We start from the raw sequence: 12,434 nt of genomic DNA, 5'->3' as shown, positions 1-12,434 counted from the left end.
ACATGTTTCATTATGATGTTCTGATTATACCCCCAATTTCCCAGTTTTAATAGACAATGATCTCTGAGGAGTGGTCAGGTATACATGAAGTATGTGGAATAAGCAGGAAGGACTAGAAATGCTAGTGAATAAACACAAATATAACATAGTTGGCATTACTGAGACTTGGTGGTATAGTCCACATGACTGGAATATTGGTATAGAAGGGTACAGCTTGCTCAGGAAGGATAGGCAGAGAAAAAGGGAGAAAGTGTTGCTTTATATCAAAGATGTATACACGTGGACTGCAGTTGAGAGGGAAATAGGAGACAGACTTGTTGAAAGTCACTGGGTAAGGACAAAGAGGTAAAAACAAGAGTGATGTCATGGCAGGAGTCTACTGCAGAGCACCTAACCAGGAAGAAAAGATGGATGAGGTTTTTTTCAAACAACAAAATCATCCAAACCACAGGACTTGATGGTGATGGGGGACTTCAGCTACACAGACATCCGTTGGGAAAATAACACAGTAGGGCACAAATTATCTAACAAGTTATTGGAATGTATTGGAGACTTTTTTTATTTCAGAAGGTGGAAAAAGCTACTGGGGGAGAGACTGTTCTAGATCTAATTTTAACAAATAGAGAGGAACTAGTTGAGAATTGCGAAGTGGAAGGCAGCTTGGGTGAAAGTGATCATGAAATGGTAGAGTTCATGATTGTAAGGAATGGTAGGAGAGAAAACAGCACAGTAAAGATAATGGATTTCAAGAAGGCGACTTTAGCAAACTCAGGGAGTTGGTAGGTAAGATTCCATGGGAAGCAAGTCTAAGGAGAAAAACAGTTAAAGAGATTTGGCAGTTTTTCAAGAGACATTATTAAGGATACAAGAGCAAACTATCCCACTGCTTAGGAAAAAAAGGAAGTATGGCAAGAGACCACCCGGGCTTAACCAGGAGATCTTCAATGATCTGAAACTCAAAAAAGAGTACTACAAAAAGTAGGAACTAAATCAAATTATAAAGGATGAATATAAACAAACAATACAAGCATATAGGGACAAAATTTGAAAGGCCAAGGCACAAAATGGGATGAAACTAGCTAGAGACATAAAGGGTAACAAGAAAACCTTTTACAAATACATTAGAAGCAATAGGAAGACCAAGGACAGGGTAGGCCCATTACTCAATGAAGGGGGCCAGGGAGGTGGTGGAAAACAATAACAGAAAATGTGGAAATGGGAGAAGTGCCAAACAACACAACAAATCCTGCATCTTGGCAGGGGGTAGACTAGATGATCCACGCAGTCCCTTCTAACTCTGTGGGCTTGGATACACTTGCAAGTTAGAGCTCATTAAAGCAGCCCCGAGTGCCCTAACTCCTGAAGTGTTCACACTGGCAAGGTACTTAGAGCACCTAGACTCTGCAGCTGGAGCGCTCCTGGTAATCCACCTCCACGAGAAGCATAGAGCTTGCTGCGCCCCGGCTGAAACGCCCGGGCGTCAGTGTGGATGACGTATTGCATTATTGTGCTGTGATTGGCCTCCGCAAACATCCCATAATCCCCTGAAGTCAAGTGGCCACTGTTCTCATTGTTTTGAACTCGGCTGCAGGAATGCGGATATCCCCTTTCAAAGCTCTGTTTCTGACAGCCGGCATGCTTATCTGCTCCGGGACAAAGCAACCATTACTGTGGAATGCTGTGTGTGAGAGAGAGAGGCGGGGGGGGGGAGGGGAAGGGGCAAGGGAGGACCTGCTGCTGTCTGAACTTACAAGTCAGCAGGCTGATACACTCTCTGCTCCCCAAAACACACTGTCTCTCCCCCCACATACACACAATGCACTCCCCATCACACTCCACCTCCCCAATTTGAAAAGCATGTTGCAGCCACTTGCACACTGGGATAGCTACCACAATGCACTGCTCTTTGTGGCATTGCAAGAGCTGCTAATGTGGCCACGCCAGTGCGCTTGCAGCTGACAGTGCAAACACACAGCAGTGTTTTCCCTGCTGTGGTCTCCGAAGGCTGGTTTAACTCCCAGCGCTCTACATCTGCAAGTGTAGCCAAGCCCTATGATTCTATGACTTTTGTTTCAGTTTTCTCCAAAGATTTTTAGTAGCAATTGGACATCTAACACAGCAAACGCCAGTGAAAATGCAGTTGCATCTGAGGCTAAAATAGGGAAAGAACAAATTAAAAATTACTTTAAAAAGTTAGATGTCTTTAGATCACCAGGGCTTAATGAAATACATCCTAGAACGCTCAAGGACCTGACTGAGGAGATATCTGATCCATTAGCGATTATCTTTGAAAACTCATAGAAAATGGGAGAGATTCCAGACAACTGGAAAAGGGCAAATATAGTGCCAAGCTATAAAAAGGGAAATAAGGACAACCCAGGGAATTACAGACCAGTCAGCTTAACTTCAGTACCCAGAAAAATAACAGAGCAAAAAATCAAGCAATCAATTTGCAAACACATTGAAGATAATAAGATAAGTAACAGTCAGCATGGATTTGTCAAGAACAAATAGTGTCAAACCAACCTGATAGCTTTCTTTGACAAGGTAACAAGCCAGTGGATGGGGGGCAAGTGGTAGATACAGTATATCTTGACTTTAGTAAGGCTTTTGATAACTGTCTCACATGACCGTCTCATAAGCAAACTAGGGAAATAGAACCTAGATGGAGCTACTATAAGGTGGACGCATCACTGGTTGGAAAACAGTTCTCATAGAGCAGCTATTGGTGGTTCACAGTCAAGGGCATATCAAATGGGTTCCCACAGGGATTGGTCCTGTGTCTGGTTCTATTCAATATCTTCATAAATGATTTAGATAATGGCCTTATAAAGTTTGATGATGATACGAAGCTGGGAGAGGTTGCAAGTGCTTTGGAGGATAGGACTAAAATTCAAAATGTTCTGGACAAACTGGAGAAATGGTCTGAAGTAAATAGGATGAAATTCAGTAAGGACAAATGAAAAGTATTCCACTTAAGAAGGAACAATCAATTTCACATATTCAAAATGGGAAATTACTGCATAGGAAGGAGTACTGTGGAAAGGAATCTGGGGTTATAGTGGATCACAAGCAAACTATGAGTCAACAGTGTAACACTGTTGCAAAAAAAGTGAACATCATCCTGGGATGTATTAGCAGGAGTGTTGTAAGCAAAACCCAAGAAATAATTCTTCTGCTCTACTCTGTGCTGATAAGGCCTCCACAGAAGTATTGTGTCAATTTCTAGATGCCACATTTCAGAAAAGATGTGGACAAATTGGAGAAAGTCCAGAGAAGAGCAACAAAAATGATTAAAGGTCTAGAAAACATGACCTCTGAGGGAAGACTGAAAAAATTGGGTTTGTTTAGTCTGGAAAACAGAAGACTAAGAGGGGACATGATAACAGTTTTCGAGAACATAAAAGGTTCTTACAAGAAGGAGGGCAAAAAATTGTTCTTGTTAACATCTGAGGATAGGACAAGAAACAAAGGGGTTAAATTGCAGCAAGGGCAGTTTAGGTTGGACATTAGGAAAAACTTCCTAACTTCAGGGTAGTTAACCACCGGAATAAATTGCCTATAGAGGTTATGGAGGTTTTTAAGAGCAGGTTAGACAAACACCTATCAGAGATGGTCTAGATAATACTTAGTCCTGCCTTGAGTGCAAGAGACTGGACTAGAAGACCTCTTGAGGTCTATTCCAATCACATGATTCTATGTGAATCCTTCCACCAATTGCACAAAGACTTCTTACAGGAATAAACCACTATAGCAACAAAGAGGGTTGTTTGGTAGCTGAAGGGGTGAAGGATATGGCAAGGAAGATGAAAGGTGGGGGTTGTGACAGATTCACTGTCTTTCACCCTGCATCTGGGATGTTTAAGGGGTGTAGAGGCCCCATCAAAGTTTCTGGAGTGATTTTCAGAAAAGGTGGGATTTCCTGATAGCAGGAGAATGGTAGGATTGGCCCTGAGGTTCAGGAAACATCCCTCATTGGCGATCCTGGCTCCCCACTGCTGACTTCCTCCATTATGGTCACTGGTGCCAAAGAAACATGCTCTGGGTGTCCAGAACTGCATAGGCTCTAGAGAACTCTTGGCTTGTCCAGCTAGAGGATTGTTGTCTTAGGCATTGCAGAGAGGGGAGCAGAGAGAAGATTGGTGGAATGGCCTGTCTGTGTCTTTAGTTTATGCAAATGAAAGGGGATGGCTACTTTGAGCATCTTGGCTTTGATAGGCAGCCTACAGAAGGGGGCTATGGAGGGCAGAGTTGAGAGCCAGGATCTGCTCACGTGGGGCTTCTCGTAGTGCTCTCTCGCGTGAAGGCCAAATTGTAGCACCCACCACTTAGAGGACAATGCGCCGGAATGGTCTGTGACTGGCAGGGTAAGTATTGGTTAAGGCTGTGCTTTCAGGGATCATTTCTCTAGTTGGTGACTGGAGAAGGGTGGTTGTAAAGGCCTGGCCTTGCTAACCATGATGAGGAACTGTAGTGTTTCTTTCTGAACATGACAATGGCAGACAGTGCTGTTCTGTGGTAGCTGCTTTTTGCTGTGGAAGAGTGTCTTGTTCTTCCTGAGAAGAGCAGGGGAAGGAAACACAGTCTGAGTGGTTAGCTTTGAACTTGTCCTGTTGGGTGTGGAAAAAAGTTTGGGTGTGGCTACTGGGAGTTGTACTCCTTGTAGGTTTGGTGTGCTGAGTTCTCAGCAGTGAAATCCTCCATCTGCTTTCAGGTGTTGTGTGACTGGGCAGTATCTATCAGCAGGCTTTAGAGAAGGGCTTTCTTTGTGTGCATTACTGTGTCTCCATTACATCCTTGCTTCTAGTCTCTGCAATCAGCAGGTTTGCCATAAAAAGGTTGTCTTTGATCTCTTGCTTGTTCTACTTCATCTGAATAGCTATTTCTCCTTTCTTCACTGCGTCTGACAATGCTTCTCCCCATGGCACCTGCCAATTGTCCTCCACACTGGAAGAAATGGATGAGGCTTCCCTGCTAACACCACCGGAGCCACTGGCACTTGGGAAGATTTTGTCTGTTCCCACCTGGCATTTCAGAGATCAGGACAGCAGCCTGTATTCCCGCCATTCTTGCTCTCTAAGGAGCCTAGAACATGCCACCAACTCTAGGTTACACAGTGCCAAGCAACTTTCTTCCAAGTGAATAGCGATTGGACATTTTGACAGGGTTTATTGGGACTCTGGTCTGTTTCAAAGGAAAGCCTATGGCCATATATACTTGCTTTAAAGTAAAAGCTTCTGGAGTGGTTTCCAGAAAAATTGGGAGCTCCTGCTCCCTGGAGAATGGTGAGACTAATGGGTGACTGGAGAAAGAGAGCTGCAGAAGGCTGGTCTTGCTATCTATGATGAGGTACTGTAGTGTTTCTTTCTGACCATGAGTGTGGTAGAAAGTGCTGTTCTGTGACAGTTACTTTCTGCTGTAGAAGCGTGTCTTGCTTTTCCTCAGAAGAAGGGAGCAGAGTCTGAGTGGTTAGCTTTGAGATTATTGTGCGGGTGTGTGAAAAAGGGTGTGGATGCCGGGATCTGTACTGTTTGTGGATTAGGTTTGCGGAGCCCCCAGCAATTAAATGCTGTATTTGTTCTCAGGGACTGTGTGAATCAGCTGTGTTTCTCAATAGTTTTTAGGAAAGGGCTTTCTTTGTATGCGTAGTGTGTTTCTTTTATGTTTTTGCTCCAAACTCTGTAGTCAGCAGGTTTACCATAGAAAGATTGTCTTTATTCTCTTGTTTGTTCTGCTTCATCTTCATAGCTACTTCTGCTCCTTTGCTAAATCTGACAGATTATCTCTTCATGGCACCCTGTCAATCGTCCTCCACACTGGAATGAATGGATGATTCTTCAGTGCTAACAACACTGGATCCACTGATGCTTGGGAAGTTTTTGTTTCTTCCCACTGGTATTTCTAAGATCAGGAGAACAGCAACCAGCATTCCCACCATTCACACGCTCTGGGGAGCATTTTTGAGATCAGAAGGATAGTGGCCAGTATTCCCAAAATTCAGTGTCCATGAAAAGCCTAGAATACATCACCAACTCTAGGTTACATACTGCTGAGCAACTTTCATCCAGGTGAATAGTGATTAGAAATTTTGGCATGGTTTATCTGGACTCTGGTACAAATCAAAGGAAAGCATCTGGTATATATCCTGGCTTTTAAGTAGTATCCCACATTTTCTTTTTTTATTTGTAAAAAGAAATCTAGGATTTTTTCAGTTTATTTTCCAAACATTAAACCTGGGATGAAATCATGATAAAAATAAAAAAAATAAGAAAACCGTGAAAAATCAGTGGAAGAGGGAAGGAGAAAAAAGCTTTTGTAATATACACATTTTACTACAGTATAATTGAAACTTCTTTTTTTAATGCACAAAGGTATATTTTGTCTCTCTCAGAGCTGGTAGTTTTTTCCCAGAAATTCTGGTTTGTGTATATGTGTATAATTTTCTTCAAAGTATCCTCTTGCTGGCTTAGAGGTAGTCCACCTTTGAAAATACGCACTCTGCATGAGCAGATCCTGGGATACACTCAAAGCTCACCGTGCCACTTCGCTGAAGTTGGGAAGTGTGTCTTGATGACTGTTCCAAAAAGCCAGCACATCCGGTTTTGCATCGTTAGGGTTAGGAAAGTTGATGTAAGTAGTAAATTCCCCTTTCAGATTTGAAAGTTCATCTTTAGTGACAGAGCCAATGTCAGTTGAGCCACTCTGGCATAATGGTTGTAGTTCTGCTGCCAAATTCACTTTGAGAAAGGGGGTGAAACACCTGGATGACATTCCAAAAAGAATATTCAGCAGTTTCTGATTTAGAACCAACAAACTCAGGATGATCTAGGAGATGCTTTAGCATAGTCCATGCATTATTTACGTGGCAGGCAGCAAAGTACAAGGTCCTATCTCCTAGAACTGTAAGGGACACCAAAAGGTCATTGAGTCCAGCCTGTGGCCTTCACTAGCAGGATCAAGTATTGATTTTTGCCTTAGATCTCTAAGTGGCCCCCTCAAGGATTGAACTCACAACCCTGGGTTTAACAAGTCAATGCTCAAACCACTGAGCTATCCCTCCTTCCCCAATATAGCAAAACAGGAGTAGGTAATCAGCAGTTGGCTCTGCACTAGTCTCTCATTGTAAAACAAAGCCTTCAACTTGTTTGCATGCTTGAAAATGGCCCCAAATCCAATGATGCAAAATTTCACTTCTTTCATTTCTTCTGTAACAGTAGCTGCTGATGACACAATGTTGAGCAGGACAGGTAATATGTAACAGCTCCGGTTTCTGATTGAGTTTAATCTCCTGTGTAAATTTAGCTATGTCGGAAGCAGAATCTGTGTTAGTTGTGGCCACATTTCCCCAAGTTAACTGGTATATCTCAAACATCTCAGTTATTGTTGTGTCGACAAAACCAGTGTCAGCAGAGGGGATGAATGTCACCTCAGCACAAAACAATGCAGATTTATTCACTTTGAAATAAAAAAACAAAAACAAAAGGCCAAGAATCGGATGGTCAAAAGCATTAGGAGACTAATCAAAAATCAGACTAGACATCACATTTCCAGCAATTCATTCCATCATTTTAGCTACTAAAGCATCATCATTTTCTTTCAGATACTTACGAGTGAAGTTGTCCACATTAGGAAGGGTTTTTGCTGCTGGAAACTATTGTTGCACAAAGTCACCAATAGGCCCTTCCCCCCAGCAATTAACAGTGGTTGTCCAGCAAAACAAAGATCACACACACATTCATGGCTATATTCTCTCTTTCATTAAAGCCCTGGTGAAAGCTCCTGATACTGACTGTTTATCCCAAAGCTCACTTTCTTCTTTAAGCTTCTTGTGTTGCTTGCTTTTTATTCTGTCAGCGTGCGTACTGACCTCAATGCTGCTGTACTTGCAATGCAATGCATCCTTTTCACTCCTGTCTTTACGTGTCTTGAAAAGTTCTAAGGACTGATTTTCTTGTTGGTATTCAGGCACAAATTTGTGTTTTCGCCCCATGTTTACCTTTTAACCTTATCTTTATCTGTGGAGGATTGATTAAATTCAGTGCCACACTAAACAGATGCAAAGAAATAGGCAGGCAGTATCTCCTTGTGAGCCAATCATATCATGATATTCACATTGTTTGATTTTTCTGACCTCTGATGTGTGTGTGTTCTGTATTTTACACTGCGAGACTGCTTCAATCTCAGAGCTTCAGGACACAACAATCACGTAAAGCGTTAATGTTTAAATAAGTACCCCAAAAATATTGAATGGCTTGATAAATGGGTGTAAATCAGTAAAATCTGAACTCCTTTAATTAAAAAACCTGGTAATTTATCAGTGAACATCAGTAAAAACTGAAAACACAGAACACTACTTTTAAGTCAAAGCTTCTGGGGTGGTTCCCCCCAAAATTGGGAGTTCCTGCTCCCTGGAGAATGGTGAGACTGGTTCTCAGGTTCAGGAAACACCCCTGTTTGGAGCCTGGCTCCCCACTGCTGACTTCCTGCATTATGGTCACTAGTGCCAAAGAAACGTGATCTGGGTGTCCAAAACTGCATAGGCTCTAGTTTCTAGAGAGCTCTTGGCTTGGCCAGCTAGAGGATTGTTGTCTTAGGCTCTGCAGAGCAGGGAGAAGGAGAAGATTGGTAGAGTGGCCTGTCAGTGTCTTCAGTTTATGCAAATGAAAAGGGATGACTACTTTGAGCAGCTTTGCTTTGATAGGGAACCTACAGAAGGGGGCTATGGAGGGCAGAGTTGAGAGCCAGGATCTGTTCACGTGTGGCTTCTCATAGTGCTCTCTCTCTTGTGAAGGCCAAATTGTAGCAACCACCAGTTAGTGAGCAATGCACCAGAATGGTCTGTGACTGGGAGGGGGTGTTTGTTAAGGCTATGCTTTCGGGGGGGGGGGGGGGGGGTCATTTCTCTAGTTGCTGAGTGGAGAAAAATAGCTATAAAAGGTTGGTTTGGTAACCCTGATATGGCTTTGTGGTGTTTCCTTCTGAGCATAAGAATGGTGGAAAGCACTGTTGTGTGATAGTTGTTTTCTACGGTAGAAGAGTGTTTTCTTCTTCCTCAGAAGAGCAGGAGAAAAGAACACAGTCTGATTGGTTATCTTTAAGTGTGCTCTACTGGCTGATGAAAAAGTGTTTGGGTGTGGTTGCTGGGAGCTGTGCTGCTTGGGAGTTTGGTGTTCTGAGCCTCCAGTGGTGAGATGCTCTGTCTGTTTTTCTTTTGCTTGTTTTGCATCATCTTCATAGCTATTTCTGTCCTTCCACTAAGTCTGACAGTTCCTGTCTCCATGGTACTTGTTGATTGTTCTCCACACTAGGATGAATTTATGATGCTTCCCTGCTAACACTACTGGAGCCACTGATGCTTGGGACTATTTTGTCCGTTTCCTCCTGGCAATTTGGATATCAGAGGGTAGCAGCCAGCATTCCCATCATTCACTCTCTCTGAGGAGCCAAGAACACGTCACCAACTCTAGATTACACACTGCTGAGCGACTTCCATCTAGGCAAATAGCGATTAGACATTTTGATGGGGTTTATCTGGACTCTGGTCTGGTTCAAAGGCAAGCCTATGTCTATATATCCTTCCTTTTTTGGAGCAGTTCCCCGGGGTGGGAGGGTTTCCATGCCTCATCACACATCTGCCCATCATGTCCAGCTACTTGGGCTGGGTGAGGGCAGAGGGATGTTGCCCTAAAACCTGAATATGCAACATGCATGCCCAGCTGTTGCTCGATGAGTCGGTGCAGTAGCAGTCTCCAAAAGGCATACAGTGCCAACTTTTCCAAACACTGACCTTAATGTGGGTCATTCCTCAGCGATTCGGAATTAAAGGAAAATGGCCAGCATTTGGCAGGAGCAGGCTGAGGTATTAGTTAATTAAATTCCTTGTAGTTTTTCCTTTCATGATAATGCTAAATCCAGGGATAAGTTGCTTGGCAACAGCTCTGGCTACTACTATTCTTCCAACCCTTGCTTTTAGGCTTGAGATTAAACGTACTTGAGTATGTAAATCACCAGCTGAGGCCTGGCGGATTTTATGTATTTCTTAGAAAAGAGCCAAACATTAATTGATAATACAATGCGCTTTCATTTACGTTTGAATAATAAAGCAATGCGATCACTGTTCAGAACTCAGCCCTCAGCCAGCTCTATCTATTATTCATGGTTTCAAAATGTAATAAAGATACGTACTTAATATCTGTTTTCCAATTAAAGTTTATGGCTGGAGGTTGATGATGGCTGTATTTTTGGCAGTTCTTTTTAATTTTCTTCAAATGCTTCCCTGGGAATTCCAGAGGCAGTTTCAAACATAAAGACGTTGGGTGTTTTAAAAAAAGTGATGATGTATTTTGTGGCCGAAATGGTATATATGAACATATGTGGAAATTGTCATATATGGTGGCTAAAGGTAGGCACTTAAATAGATATCTGGGCACTTGAGCCAAAGTAGCTTGGCTTTCCAGTGGTCCTGAGCAGCCACATTTCCCACTGACGCTGACGGGAATTGGATGCACCTTAGATAAGTAGCTTAATTTTTCAGATGGTTAGCATCTGGGGCTCACAATGTGACTCATTGTGAAAAATACTAATATCATTCTGGGGTGTATTGACAGGAGTGTTGTATCTTAGACATAGGAGGTAATTGTCCTGCTCTACTCATCACTGGTGAGGCCTCAGCTGGAGTACTGTATCCAATTCTGTGTGCCATACTTAAGGAAAGATGTAGACAAATTGAAGACAGAGGAGAGCAACAAAAATGACAACAGGTTTAGAAAACCTGACCTATAAGGAAAGGCTCAGTGTTCGGTCTTGAGAAAAGACAACTAGGAGACGACTTGATAACAGTCTTCAAATATGTTAAGTGTTGTTATAAAGAAAACCGAGATCAATTTCCATGCCCAGTGAAGGTAGGACAAGAAGTAATGGGCTTAATCTTTAGCAGGGGAGACTTAATTTAGATATTAGGAAAAACTTTCTAACTATAAGAGTAGTTAAGTTTTGGAACAGGCTTCCAAGGGAGGTCGTGAAAACCCCATCACTGGAGGTTTTTAAGAACAGGTTGGACATTCACCTCGCAGGGAAGATCTAGCCTTTCCTGGTCCTGCCTCAGTGCAGGGGACTGGGCTTGATGACTTCTCAAGGTCCCTTCCAGTCCTACATTTCTATGAAGCATTGGTGCCCTCAGTGCGTATAGACTGGGGCTCTCAAGGGTTCTGTTGCCTGGTGTTCCAGGGGGTTGGACTAGATGATCTCCTGAGGTCCCTTCCAACCCTAATATTCTATGATCTATGATCTATGATCAGGCCATTCATGGCTCTTCACAGCATTGCAACCTGCTATGCTAAAGGAGAAGAGGCTGCAGTGCTTCTGGAAGAAGGAAGGTAGTTGGGGAAGTGAACAGTGGAATGTAGAAGGGGTATTGAATGATTTAACTGTTTGTTTCCTGATTGACATTGGTGGACTATGCTGCCTCACAACCGTAGGGCCTGATCCAAAGCCCGCTGACATCAATGAAAAGCCCTTAATTTGTAAGCACTCCAGGGCAGGAATAGTCTTTACTTGTTCCCATGGACTCAACAGCAACAAATTATATGTGTGGGGGCTTATCTGTGATAGTTCAGCCCTGCTGGTTAGAAGCTAGTAACACAGACTGAACACTGCAATTATTTTTTTGCCCTCTTTTATTCCAATTACACCCTACACAGTCCTGAATCTTTTTTTTTAAAATTGCAATGTCGGTTTTTCTAGAGAAGGACGTTCAATGAGATTCTTAAAAGGAGTTTAACATGAGGGTAGCGTCTCATAACCCCCCTATGAGTTAACTGGAAATGGAGGAATGTATTAACATTTTTATTGACTGCATTTCCCCCTCAATCAAACTGACTGTCATTCCTTCTTCTCCAAGCATTTAGAAATAAAAGGGGAGGCAATTAAAAAGAGCCCTGGCTGAATGCAGCTCCACAGGGGACTATATCCTAAGCCGCTAGCCCTGTGTGCAGCTGTAGTAGCACAGCCTGGATTACAGCTCCAGGTAATGGGAAGAGAGCAGGCTTGTGGAACCAATGCTTGGGCTGCACCAGTCCCTGAGTGCCTGCCAGCACAGTTAGCTGCATGAACAGGGGAAAGCATGCTGCACCCTTTTAAAGGATGTAGCAATTGACTTCCTGCTCCCCTACAGCACAGCAATAGTGCGCCAGAAACACGGTGTCTCTGAGGCCCACTGCCTCCTAGTGCTTCCCATAGCAAACCATGCACATAGGCACACTCTCCCTATGTGTGCCATGCCCCTTACTCAGGGCTATGCTTGGACTCAATCTATCCTTAACGTTACTGACTTGACTTCTGTGCCATATCCTGTGAGCAGAGCTTGTGCATCAATGGACTCTATTATGGGTAAATGGCAGACTGTTCAGGGCAGGGGCTAGTAATCTGTCATTTGG

At 43.1% G+C, this 12,434-nt stretch overlaps 2 non-coding genes and 1 pseudogene across 2 annotated transcripts; all 3 read left to right on the top strand.

Annotated features, from left to right (window-relative positions):
* Positions 1-4,380: 4,380 nt before the first annotated feature.
* LOC135875304 (small nucleolar RNA U3) lies at positions 4,381-4,594 on the top strand. The gene has a single exon (XR_010561191.1). It is a non-coding gene; the product is annotated as a small nucleolar RNA U3 (small nucleolar RNA).
* A 693-nt stretch (positions 4,595-5,287) lies between these two features.
* LOC135875311 (small nucleolar RNA U3) lies at positions 5,288-5,470 on the top strand (annotated as a pseudogene).
* A 3,393-nt stretch (positions 5,471-8,863) lies between these two features.
* LOC135875310 (small nucleolar RNA U3) lies at positions 8,864-9,089 on the top strand. Its single transcript, XR_010561197.1, has one exon. It is a non-coding gene; the product is annotated as a small nucleolar RNA U3 (small nucleolar RNA).
* Positions 9,090-12,434: the final 3,345 nt, after the last annotated feature.

This window comes from Emys orbicularis, chromosome 2, assembly GCF_028017835.1.
Source record: "Emys orbicularis isolate rEmyOrb1 chromosome 2, rEmyOrb1.hap1, whole genome shotgun sequence".
Classification (NCBI taxonomy): domain Eukaryota; kingdom Metazoa; phylum Chordata; order Testudines; family Emydidae; genus Emys; species Emys orbicularis.
This window is presented reverse-complemented; position numbering and strand designations above follow the sequence as displayed.